Below are 13068 nucleotides of genomic sequence, written 5' to 3' on the forward strand. Positions count from 1 at the left end.
CGAAGGGAATCGATACATCAGCGAGAGCCTGACAACTTTCTTGAAGATTGCCTCGCATCCTTAAGTTCACCTTGTCACACCCAATTGCCAAAACGCGTAGAGCATTCTGCGATTGCCGTATATAAGAAATAAAAGACAAAAAAAATAAAGTAATGGATGTTTTGTTAGGTGATATCAGACAACATTGATTGCGCAATATCTCTGGAAGGATTCAATACAGAAATACTTGATGCGTGACCTCAATGGATTTCATCTGCATGCTGAACTGAATAAAGTGTGGAGATAGTGGTATTCATGATTGTTGTAAGTAATGCATTCCACCTACAGTAAGGTGCTGAAGGAATAGAGAGAAGAGAGATAGACAGACAGGCAGACAGATAGACAGAAGGCTGGATTGATAGATTGATAGATTGATTGATAGATAGATAGATAGATAGATAGATAGATAGGGGTAGTATTTATGGTTATTTATCTACCGTTTTAATGCATAAAACGAACCATTGACAAATACTTATAAACGCAGATATTGGGTCTAAACCGGAAATGACGCACACAAAGGAACATCTAACACACGACATCCAATTGCTTTATGTTTATGTAAGAACAAACAATAAATATCGTGACACAACAAATGGGGGACACAGCTCAAGCAAAATAAGAGAAACAGACAAGCAGCCAATAAAGCTATGCCTTTGTCTGAAGATCGAAGAGATCTTGTAGAATGATGATATTGTTGCAAAATAGATTGATTCTATGTAAACTTACAGATGTACTTATGTAAACTTGTGTGTGTGTGTTTGTGTGTGTGTGCGTGTGTGTTTATGTGTTCGTTGGTCGCTATGGTTAGAAAAGAATGTTCTATGAGGTCTTAAAAGAATTTTACTGCTATCGAATTTGGTATCCCGAAGATCGTCCTAAAAGGTAATAAGTAAACAAAAATAACAACAAAACAAACAAACAAAAAACCTTGAGGAAATTGAGTTTAGCTACGCGGCTGAATTTCACTTACTTATAACTTAGTAAAATCGTCATTATGTCGACTTTATGTTATCTTTTCGTGAGTGATAACACCATGCGGCAGACGCTGCACAATATAGTGTTCTGTGCGTTTTGTATGTGCATGTGGCACACGTGGCACAGTTTCTGGCTTCTTTCGTGACATCAATTTAAAACGACATTGTGCTTGAGCTTGTGGAAGAACGAGCACTAGTAGGACCTGCTCACATACAGCCATGCTCGTCGGCAAATGTATTTTACTCATAATATTCTGAATCACGGAGGTATAATCAATAGGCGACCTCTATAGTGTACAACCCTGGTTTCTCTATATTGTTGGCAGACTGTTATAATCCGTACACTGCATTCGTTGTCTTTCGCCTTTTACGTTTATTCTGAAATCGAGTCAACGATGTCCATTTTGAATAATTATATCAGGTATAAATATAAGTAACTGTGACTTTAAATACCTATTGAAAGATGACAAATCACCCTGTGGCAAATTTCTCCTTTATCTAGAACAATTAACCTCTTTGACATACCTGTAGAGAGTGGTTCATTTGGGCGCTTTCATTTTCAGCTTATACCAATGTCTGAACAACGTCATGAAAAAAAAATGAAAAAATCATTACCCTGCAGTCATCATTTCGCTTGCTGAGTCATCACTTTATTTGAAAACGTCAGCGATGAATTGCACCGTGTATTAATTCAAGGTAATCTCTTTTTACCTGATATAGAATCAAACACACGCACACATACACATAGTATACACACACAACGGAACAAGAGGATATAAAAAATATTTCCTTGTTCGGGTAACAATGGCGAGGTAGTTTGAATTGTCAGGAAATCAGCAGAAAGACTAACATAACATTATCTTTCAGCTGTGTTTGTAACCGGGCTGCTGAACTTTGAATTGTGCAATGCCTACATTATAGAGGCACTCATAGTGCTTAAATCACAACTTTCCGACCTTTGAAAGTGCGTTGCGTGATGAAATGAAACACTTTTTGCGTTCCCGGATAAATATTCCTGAAAGTTCACCTGAAATGTTTGTGCTTCAAAGTTGGTCGCGCGGTATATAACTTCTTTCGTTCATTTTTGACAATAAAATGATTCTTAATGCCACAGCATTTCTTGCTTTTAGTCGATAATGTTTTATGATGTACCTTCACTGTAGCTTCGAGATCTAGTGCAGTAGGCCTAGATGGCTAATGAAATATAAATTTTGTCGCACATAGACGTGTTCAACCGTTTAAATGTATAGAGTGAAGAGGAGGTACATCTTTTCGATTGCGGCAAGAGTCTGAATGAATTGATTGATGACATGCGATACAAGTTGCTTATACAATCGGATTTATAGTTTTCACTCCTTGTTTGTTATATCAAGTTATGAGTAGTGAAACGAATTCAATGTCTGCTTTATGCTAGCATGATGGAAACGTTTTTACCTCACCGGGACCCTGTGGAAGAACAGTCATATTTTGCAAATATGACTGAACGGGCAATCCCCCGTTTCTTCTGTGCGTATATGCAATGTATATGCAACTTGTAATGTGTGTATTTTTTTTTATATCTGAAGACGGAAATAAAAACAAACAAACCGACTTGGCACTGCCTGGATACAATGTGCGTCATAAATCACAATCATTATCGGCAGCACCTAAACCGATTGCACTATTCATTGATTGTGGCGTTTTGTTCCGACGCCAAAATGTCTTAATCTGAAATGATCTTATCTACACAGGGTATACGATATAACCTCATCGGGGAAATAATTTCCATAATTTCCATTCTGCCATACGACCCTTCCACTGCCAATACATACTAATAACCCACCTGTATGGGTAAAGAGGGACAGGGTGGATTTGGATGAACCTGTATTGCGCAGCGGATTGGATTTGAGCGGGGAGCACTATTCTTGAGGAGTCCCAAGTTACAGTACCCTGGTGGTGCCAGTTAAAGAGTGTAAAGTCATACTTTTGGGTTGTCTTAACTTCACGTTGTATATACGATACTGTGTGCCAAGTACGTTAATAACCTTTCTTTTCGTGTACATATTGTATGTCATGCGACTGTTCAAAAGCATGTTTCTATTTATTGCGATAATTGTTATAACTCTATATAGGCTGTGTAGATAGTGCACGTATATTGTCATGGTTTTTGACAATATTACACATGTCTGAAATTTTCTTTTAAGAATTACGTGGTGTTTGTAGATAAGACATTCACTAACAGTATTTCCTGCTTTGGTTTGGTAATTGTTTTGAATGTCATAAATACAAACTTGTATTCAGCTCTCATGTCGGAAAATCATTGCTAACTGTCATCTGCATTTCATATGATTCAATATCTGGAGTTCATGTTATGCAAATACAATCGTATATAATCGTATTGATTTGCGAAAGTACTGCACCAAACCTGTACGCTCTATAAAATGCAGCCGGCTATAACACGACATGCAAATCGATGTTATTGTCATAATGACCTAACCTTCTAGCAAACAATATCAAAGCCAGGCACATAGAGTAGGGTTGGTTCTCCAGAATATAAATGTACAGAAACCCTTCTTTTCTGTATTTTGTTTGTTTTTAATCAAAATTTTCTCATTGTGCACTTGCATGTCAATTGTATTTGAAAAGCTGTTTGAATGACCGAGTGTGGTATGTATCAACGTTAACTGTTTCACGAGCAGCACTGTGTTATCATCTTAGGAATTATCCAACTGATTGATAACCATGATAACACATACCTCAAAGGGATGGTACAGTTTCTTTTGAGATGGAGCTTCAGGTTTCCAGCGGTTTTTGATGATTTTTTTTTTTTAGATAATGACAAACCTTTTATCAGTGTTTCCGAAATATTGAAGGGCATATATAATTCTAAGAGTAATTCAGAGTTTATTCGATCAAAATTGTGTTAAAAATGGCCGAGATATCCAAAACAACGCAATCGTAATAAAAAGTTGGACCCACCTTCTCTTAGAATTGTATGTTCTTTAACATTATAGAGTGGTTTCTAAAATCTCGCAAAGATTTAAAAGTTGAATCCTTCAACCAATATCAAACCATCCCTTTAACTGTCAAGTAACGCCTACATTGGCGAATATGCTTCTTCACGGTACTTGGGTGTGCATGTGTATATGTTTTTATAAAAGCACACATTTTTTTTTTTCAAGAATTTATGAATTGTCGATGTTTTCATATTCTTTAAAAGCAGCGTACTTGCCATACTCGGTTCGTATACGATAGAAAGAGGTAGTGAAGGTTTATCAAACTCACTACTAATTCGTGGAGAAGGGGGATTTCCAATGCATGTGCGTGCGAAACGACAGATTAATCAGTAAATATGCTCGATCTTTCATGTTGAAATATCACTATGATTTGTGTGTCTTGACTAATAAACAAACTGCGTCCTGCTGATACCAGTGACTCGTCTTCAACATGTTGTCTTTGTTTTTCTCGAGAAATTAAAGGTAAGATTCATTCTCTGTTAGTGTAATGATTTTCCTATCTAGTCATATAGATATGTTTTTTTCCCCCTTGAGCTTGTGTCAACAAAAATGTGCTATTGGAAACAGAATCTCATTTGAAATGAAGAAACAAACTGGTAATGCATTTTGGCCAAAAAAGCATGAGTTTATACGCGGCTCAAATTTTCGGCGTCCTATACGACTTCTTCAAGACTATTCTTCTATACCCTGAAGAACGCGTATATAGGAAGACGCGTATATTGAAGATTTGGAGAGAGTTCAAAAAGCTGCTGCCCGCTTCACTCATCGTGATTATAGGAAGAGCACATCTTCATCGCAGCTCGTGTCAAACCTGGGATGGGACCTCCTCCATATACTCGTAGACTCTGTGCACAAGCAACCATGTTCTTCAAAATATACCACAACCTCGTAGACATTCCTCTCCCACCAACCATTACCCCAGCCTTATTCATTGGTAGACGAGACCACTCCCTAAAACTCACCATTCCGGATGCAAATGTAGATGCCTTCAAGTATTCTTTTTACCCACGCACCGTCAGAATCTGGAACAAACTATCTTACGTAGCTGTTTCTACACCCTCCCCAGCTACTTTCCGGGAAGCTGCTGTCCCCATCATTAGAAGCATGCAGCCACCCCCTGGAATCAGGCTCCTGTAAGCCCGGTCATGTTTTTACTTGCACTTCACACTTTTTATTGTTAATATACTTTCCTAATCACTGTCAGCCGATGACTGCACACATGCGCATCATCCCGGTATAGCTTCCAGAGTGAGCTGCAAAAGGGATTACCACTTCAAGGTTCAAGGTTCATAGGACGCCGAAAATTTGAGTCGAATAAACTCATGCTTTATTGCATGGACAAAAATGCATTACCAGGTGGTTTCTTCATGTACTTATTCATATAAATGGAGGACTGGAGAGATAAGAAGCATTTCAAGACAAAGTTGAGGCGATCCTCTTTTTTTTTTTTTTTTTTCAAAGAGTGATATCGGAATAGAACAGTCTACCATCATATGTAGTAATTTAAAGAGCTCTTTAATCAACATATTCAGAACAAATCTACTAGAAAACAAATTTTTGGCTAAGTATGATGAATTTTACCTGGGTGAAGTTTTCAATTGTCTATAACACAGAAATTAATCAGCTTCATTGGTGCAGAGGGGCAAATAAGTTTGGTATAAGTTTAAGTCCACTTCCAAGGTATGATTTCTTAGGTATGATAAAGAAAGTAGTGCCACTCAACACTCCGAGAGATTACAGTTACACACGTTTTTTTCAGTAACTGATGTGAGAACAGCAGGGAGTATGTTATCTCCCACCTTCCTGTTGATAGGAGGAAAAACACAACAAAAAGATGTCCGTTTCTGAAACTGGATATTAAACATAACTTTCGTCCAGCAATGTTGAACGTTGCCTTGCGTACGCTCACTCAGTGAGTATACGCCTGAAGGTTTTTAGTATCTGACATGCCCTCATCCGTTACAATTTTAGGAAGTTATACTTTATGTAGGGGCTGCTGGAAGGCGATGAATGGGCCGATTGCATCAAGATCGATGGAAAATAATTTTTCGAGAATGATACCTGTGAACAAAAGGGCAACTGATTTTTTTTTTGCTACCTTTTAACACTGTTCAAAAGCAATAAACCACGGCTTTCCTAATCAAAACCAATATGATCGGGTGCACGTCAAAAGTCATACAGCTCACGAGTTATGCAGCCAACGAATCTTACAGCGCATGAGTTCGATACTAGGCAAACAAGACCCACGAGATCGACACATTCTAAGCAAACGAGGCCCACGAGATCGACACATTAAACCCCATGAAGCCATGATGCAATGTCGAACTCGTGGGTCATTTCTATAGCGTCGAACTCGTGGACCTTGTTTGTCTAGTGTAGGATTCATGAGCCTTATTTGCCAAGTGTCGACTCATGGGCTGTATGAATCGCGGACTGGATGACTCATGGACCATTTTTCCCTCAATGTCGAACTCGTTGGCCGTATGACTGGGGGTGGCGTTCTCGGGGATGACCTCATAATTATGATCTTATAGCCGATCTGCTAACTGATGTCTGTTCAGGTCTCTTCTGCTATGATAAGGCTTTGGTTGATTTCTCCCCCTCGATCCTCTTGCAAGTGTTGATAACAATGCAAGAGCAGATATGAAAAGGAATACGGATAGGATATACTACGATAATAATGTGCATTTTGAAACAGACTGAGATTTTTACCCTCACCCACATTATTGTGAAATCGAAAGAGGAAGGGAGAACTATAATAGATGGAGAGAAGGAGAGAGCAGGGGGTAAGAGGAGAGAGAATCATGAGGATACACGTATTTTTCTCCTCTCTCACTCAATTCCTTTCTCTGTCCTTCTGTTTTTCTACAACTCTATTACTATCTACTAGTATTCTATCTCTTCCCCTTGTCTTTTATCAAAGCAGCATGATGATAATCTCCACAACATATGAAGAGTTTGTTTGCAAAAACCGATAAGTCCATATTTGCCAAATGGAGATATTTGCGATTAAAGGTAAAGAAAAATAAAGAGAATAATAAGAAAAGTTTCGCTTCTTTTGACCATAACTTCAAAAATATACCTTCATAATATGTAGTGACCACTATATCATTTAAAAGGTATCATTTTATACTTTATGACAGAGATTGTACTTCAAAATTTTCAAAAAATGGACTTATCGGTTTTTGCAAACAAACCCTTCATATAGGCCCCAGGGACCTCATTTATAGGACGGTCTATATGCTATTCAGGCAAGTTCATACCCGGGATTTGATGAACCCTTGGTTTCTTAGTTTAGTCCATTTATAAGTTTACCAGGTTCTGCAATAAACTTATATGCTATAACAAAGTCTTTAGATCACCCCTCCCCCCCCCCAAAAAAAAAAAAAAAAATACGAGGCTTATACACTGTTCGCTTTGAAATGCCACTGTATAATAATGATAATATTTCATGAGCAAGTTCACTGTTCAAAACAAAGAGTTGTTAATTCCTTGACCCCCCCCCCCCCCTCCAAAGAAAAAAAAAGAGAGAAAAAAAGGAGACGATGAAATATTCGTGGTATCTTGAAGTCTCAATTAACTACTATTCATCACCCATTCGTGAGTAATGGGAAATGATATTGACCATTGCCGTGGTTTTCAGGAGAAAACTGGCATACAAAAGTTGGGTTTGACCTGAGCATAATCAATAGTTCAAATAATATTCATTGTAATCACAACTATATTTCTCGCGGCTTTTGTAACTTTCCAAACGTTCTTTAGAAAAAAAAAAAAAGAATCTATGTAAATTATACAAAGATCAAAGCAATTTCGTGTATACACGTTGTCACACAGCTTTGAAGCTGACTGTGGTTCATTAACTCTACCCACCACTAGACAGCTTTGGAGTCTAAACTTTTTTACAATCAAATTTTCATGTAAAACTTATTGATGAATTTATTGAATCAATATGTGCAATCACCTCGAGCTATCACTATTACGTAAAACATGTATAATTTCTAGTTATCAATAATCATTTGAAGGGAAACTTCGGCAAATCAAAACAGCTGTCACTCTCTAGTGGGTGCACATTAATAATAACTACGCAATTATTGTTATCAAAGAATATAATTGTAGCGGGATTTATAGGCCTATAGGTCTTGCGCGTGCTTGTGTTTGGCGACCGCTGTGTATGGCGCCTCCGCGTCGATAAAACGGCTGGGAAAAAGACTATTGCTTGAAGTGGTGCAATATCGGAGACATCAGCTGATAAACGTGCGTGCTGGAATTCAATACTGTCAGGTTAGATAGCTTGATACCATTTCGTTTATTCCTTCTATAATGAGTATTCATTATCGTAGCACATGTTCTTCTTGTAGGGAACATTATCACCAGTGGCCCACGTCAAATCTCACAGGTATACCAGCCAGATATACATGATACTAGTATTATAATTCGTTGGTAGAATAACTAACGGAACTGCGATCGCTTTGCCAGCCGAATGCACCCGGCGGGGCGCCGCGGAGCGGCTGGTGGTGCGATGCACGTGCTTGATCTGTAGCGTCTGGCTGATAAGATACAGTGCAGTGCAGCCCAATTTTCGTACCGTAAAGGGTATGGAGTATATAAAGAGGCCTGATTGGTACAATGTATAATGGGGAAGAGGACAGTAGTAAAGTTCCTTAGAAGCTTTTTTTAGACATGGATTTTACTAAAATTGCACCATGCGCTGGAAACGTATATTCCAGTAGTCAGTATACCCGAACGTAGGCCTATAGTTAGCAGTTCGGCCCATTCGGCATATTTTCCTCACTAGGGCTGAAGCTCTACGGTACGGCGCTCATGAGAGTTTCAATTTAAGTATAGACAGTAGAGACAGAACGCGTACTCACTGTAATGTGTCTTCATGGTTCATGGTATCCGTACCAAAAATCGTAATATTGTAATGATATGTAGTGTGATGTATTTTGTAATGTGTACCGCGTGTGATGTGGTGTAGTGAAATGTCTGGAGTTCTCGCTCCATTGTTACCAATGAGTTGTGCGAGGTCAATCACGGGTCACACTGATACCCCTTTTATACTGCCCACGACTTTTAGCTCGCTTCTGAAGCAAGCTAACTTTAGCTTGGGCCAAGTCATTTTATACTGCCATTCTCGACCATCCAAGGTTACGTGCGAGACCAGAACTATCGCCCCACCCCCCCACCCCCATCAGCCTTCCCACCAGCGCGAAAATTCTGTGGCAGTTTTCATGCTTACTTTTAGGAGTACTAATTCAATTCCGCTGTTATGTTACTCGCGAAATTCAACCAGTCATCGGCATCCTATAGTTTACGCACTGGGTTACTGCACCGGTCTAAATTGGTTTCTCAAGATTTAATCATGCTGTTTGTTAGTTCAAAGAGTTCACTGGGAGTATTTACCGAACAGCGAACAGTGACAGCAGTGTATAAAATACTCAGTGCATGCGCATGTGATGCGTAATACACAGCACGCCGATGGCAACAGTACAGTGTCAGTAAACGTAATACGGAAACACCGTACATGATTTCCGGTCACGGGTCTGCTAAACTCGCGTACCTTTTATACTGAAGTTACAAGTGTAGCTCGGACCTGAAGCTGACCTGATCCACCCCCCCTAGAGCGAACTAACTTTAGCTCGGACTAACTATTTTTCAACCTTTTATACTGAGAGTTAATAACTCGCTTCAGGTCCGCACCTGAAGCGAGCTATAAACTCCCAGTATAAAAGGGGTATGATATACAACGTAGCTTTAAAGGACAAGTTCACTTTCATTAACATAAGGATTGAGAGAATGTAGCAATATTTGTAGAACACATCATTGAAAGTTTGAGGAAAATCGGACAATCCGTTCAAAAGTTATGAATTTTTGAAGTTTTTGTGCAGTCACCACTGGATGAGAAGACTACTGCAGTGTATGATGTCACATGCGTACAACAATATAAGGAAAATATAAAGAGAATTTCACAAAATTTCATCTTTTAAAAAAAGTACACATTCCCTTGACTCGTTACTGACATATGTTATGGACCATAATATTATTCCCATTGCCTTTAGAAAGAGGCAAGTCAAGTGCTCTTTTATTATGCGAAAAAAGTGAAAATATGTTGAATTTTCTTTACATTTTCTTTATACTGTTGTACTCATATGACATCACAAGCCTTTTCTCTCCTCATCCAGCGGTTCCAAGACAAAAATTTTAAAAATTCATAACTTTTGCATTGATTGTCCAATTTTCCTCAAACTTTCACTAATGTGTTCTACTAATATTGCTGCATTCTCTCAATCCTTATGTTTATGAAGGTGAGCACTCTGATATGGTTTATTGCCGCTTGGTCTATTCCCACTTGGTCGAATCACCAGTTGGGCTAACACCATTCGGGCTAAACCCATTTGGTCCACTTCTCACTTGGTCTACTTGCCACATGGTCTAATAACCAGTTGGTCTAATGACCACTGGGGCTAATCGTCACTTTGTCTAATTCCCATTTAGTCTAATTGCCAGTTGGTCTAATGTATTTTTTTGCCACTAGGTCTAATTGCACTTAGTCTAATATCAGTTCGTCTAATGTTCAGTTGGTCTAACACCAGTTGGTCTATTGCCAGTTGGTCTTTTCCCACTTGGTCTAATAACCACTTGGGCTAATTCTCACTTGGTCTAATTTACACTTAGTCTATTTCCATTTTGTCTAATATAGCCACTTGGTCTAACTGCCAGCTCATCTAATCATCATTTGGTCTAATTCCCACTTTGGCTAATGACCAGTTGGGCTACCACAGACTCTAGACTACTGATTCTAGGTGGGGGGTTAGAAAAGCTTGGTGCCCCCCCCCCCCCACACACACACACACACACACACTTTACAGGGATCGAATGTCCCACTCTTTTGCATGAAATGTAAAGTGGGAGGAAAGTGGCAGCAAAAATATGAAATATATGTTCCTTTTTTAATTTTGCTTGTCAGATGACTTTCAGTGGAAAATCAGTATGAAGACCTTTTTTTCTTTTTGAAATATCTGTGCGAGGGAGTGGAGCGACCGAGCGGGGGAGATTGTGAGAGGGGGGTATCCCCCCTCCCACACGAGGAAGATTTTGCATTTCCAGACCTGAAATTCAGCGATATGGTGCACACTTCTTTAGAAAAAATAAGAAAATGAAATATTAGTATATCATTGACACAGAGTAAATCGTGGTATTTTAGCTCTTGCTCTGCCTGTGCGAGATTACTGTGAAGGCCTTCTAATCAGTAGGGGCCATCACCGCCATAGCGAGAGATGCGAGGGAGCGAAGCAAGCGAGGGGGAGGGGAGGTGTGGGGGGATTTCCCCCTACCACAGTGAGAACTTTTTGCATTTTGATGTTGTAAATGGTGCAATTTGATGCATTTTTTGCGTGTTTTATCGACTTGAAACAGTCCCACATGATTAAGGTCGCTCAACATGTCTACCATGCCTGTCCACGCACATCTGTGCTCTACCCCTCATGGCTCCTACTAGGAAAACTCTTTGCTGTGTTGTTAGCTGCATGGTCAGGATGCAAGCTTGTACTTTAAACCGTATTCATTCTCATTGAGAAATTTGATGAAAGAATTGCTAATGAGCCCTCCCTTTGTTAACAAACGTTGCAGCATCCTTTCAAATCATGATGACCATTTATACTGTGCAACTTGATTTTGACATTCAAATTTTAAACTCTCCTTGCTCATCAGTGAATACACTTTAAGTGTCATATTAAAAGAGGAAGATATAAACTTTATGATGATATATGATATATGACATGAATTGTTCTATTTTACTGGGAAAATAACTGACAATTCCAGTTTCCTCTTTATTGGGACGTACTGTATATTTACGCCTGTGGTTCCGTCGAAAACAATTTATAAAGCGCAATTATATACCATTTTGGATGCTCTGAAATACAAGTCTTGTAGACAGATTTTTGAAAAAGTCCCTGGTGTAGGAAGGGGATACCCCCCTCCCGCACCCTCCCCCCGCTCAACTCTGCAATGATCAGTTGTGTATAATAGGTTGCTGTAAGATGGCTGTAAGAAACACACGCATGTGTGTGTATCATATAGAGTTGTATAATATATAACGGTTGTTAACACTTCTTTTTTTTTTAAGGACAAGTTCACCTTCATTAACATAAGGATTGAGAGAATGTAGCAATATTAGTAGAATACACCATTGAAAGTTTGAGGAAAATCGGACAATCCATTCAAAAGTTATGAATTTTTGAAGTTTTTGTGCAGTCACCGTTGGATGAGAAGACTACTGCAGTGTATGATGTCACATGTGTACAACAATGTAAGGAAAATATAAAGAGAAATTCAAAAAATTTCATCTTTTGAAAAAAGTACACTTTCCCTTGACTCGTTACTGACATATGTTATGGGTAATATTATTCCCATCGCCTTTAGAAAGAGGCAAGTCAAGTGCTCTTTTATTATGCGAAAAAAGTGAAAATATGTTGAATTTTCTTTACATTTTCTTTATACTGTTGTACTCATATGACATCACGAGCCTTAAGTAGTCTCCTCATCCAGCGGTTCCAACACAAAAATTTTAAAAATTTGTAACTTTTGCATCGATTGTCCAATTTTCCTCTAACTGTCACTGATGTGTTCTACCAATATTGCTGCATTCTCTTAAGCCTTATGTAAACTTATGAAGGTGAACTTGTCCTTTAAATCTATGGTTATGTTTCTTATTTAGACCAAGTGGCATTAGACTACTAGTAAGTGAGAAGTAGACGAAATGGAAATTAGACCAAGTGACGATTAGCCCAAGTGGTAATTAGACTAAGTGGTAATTAGACCAAATGACAATTAGACGAAATGGAAGTTGGACTAAGTGATATGTAGACCAAGTGGTAATAGCCGAAATGGGTGTAGCGCAAATGAATATTAGACCAAGTGGCATGTAGACGAAGTGAATATTAGACCATGTGGAAATAGGCGGAGTGGAAATTAGACGCAGTGGCAATTAGCCGAAGTGGAAATTAGACCAAGTGGTGTTAGACTAACTGAGAATTAGACTAAGTGGTATTAGCCGAACT

Source organism: Diadema setosum, chromosome 2 (assembly GCF_964275005.1).
Source record: "Diadema setosum chromosome 2, eeDiaSeto1, whole genome shotgun sequence".
Lineage (NCBI taxonomy): Eukaryota > Metazoa > Echinodermata > Echinoidea > Diadematoida > Diadematidae > Diadema > Diadema setosum.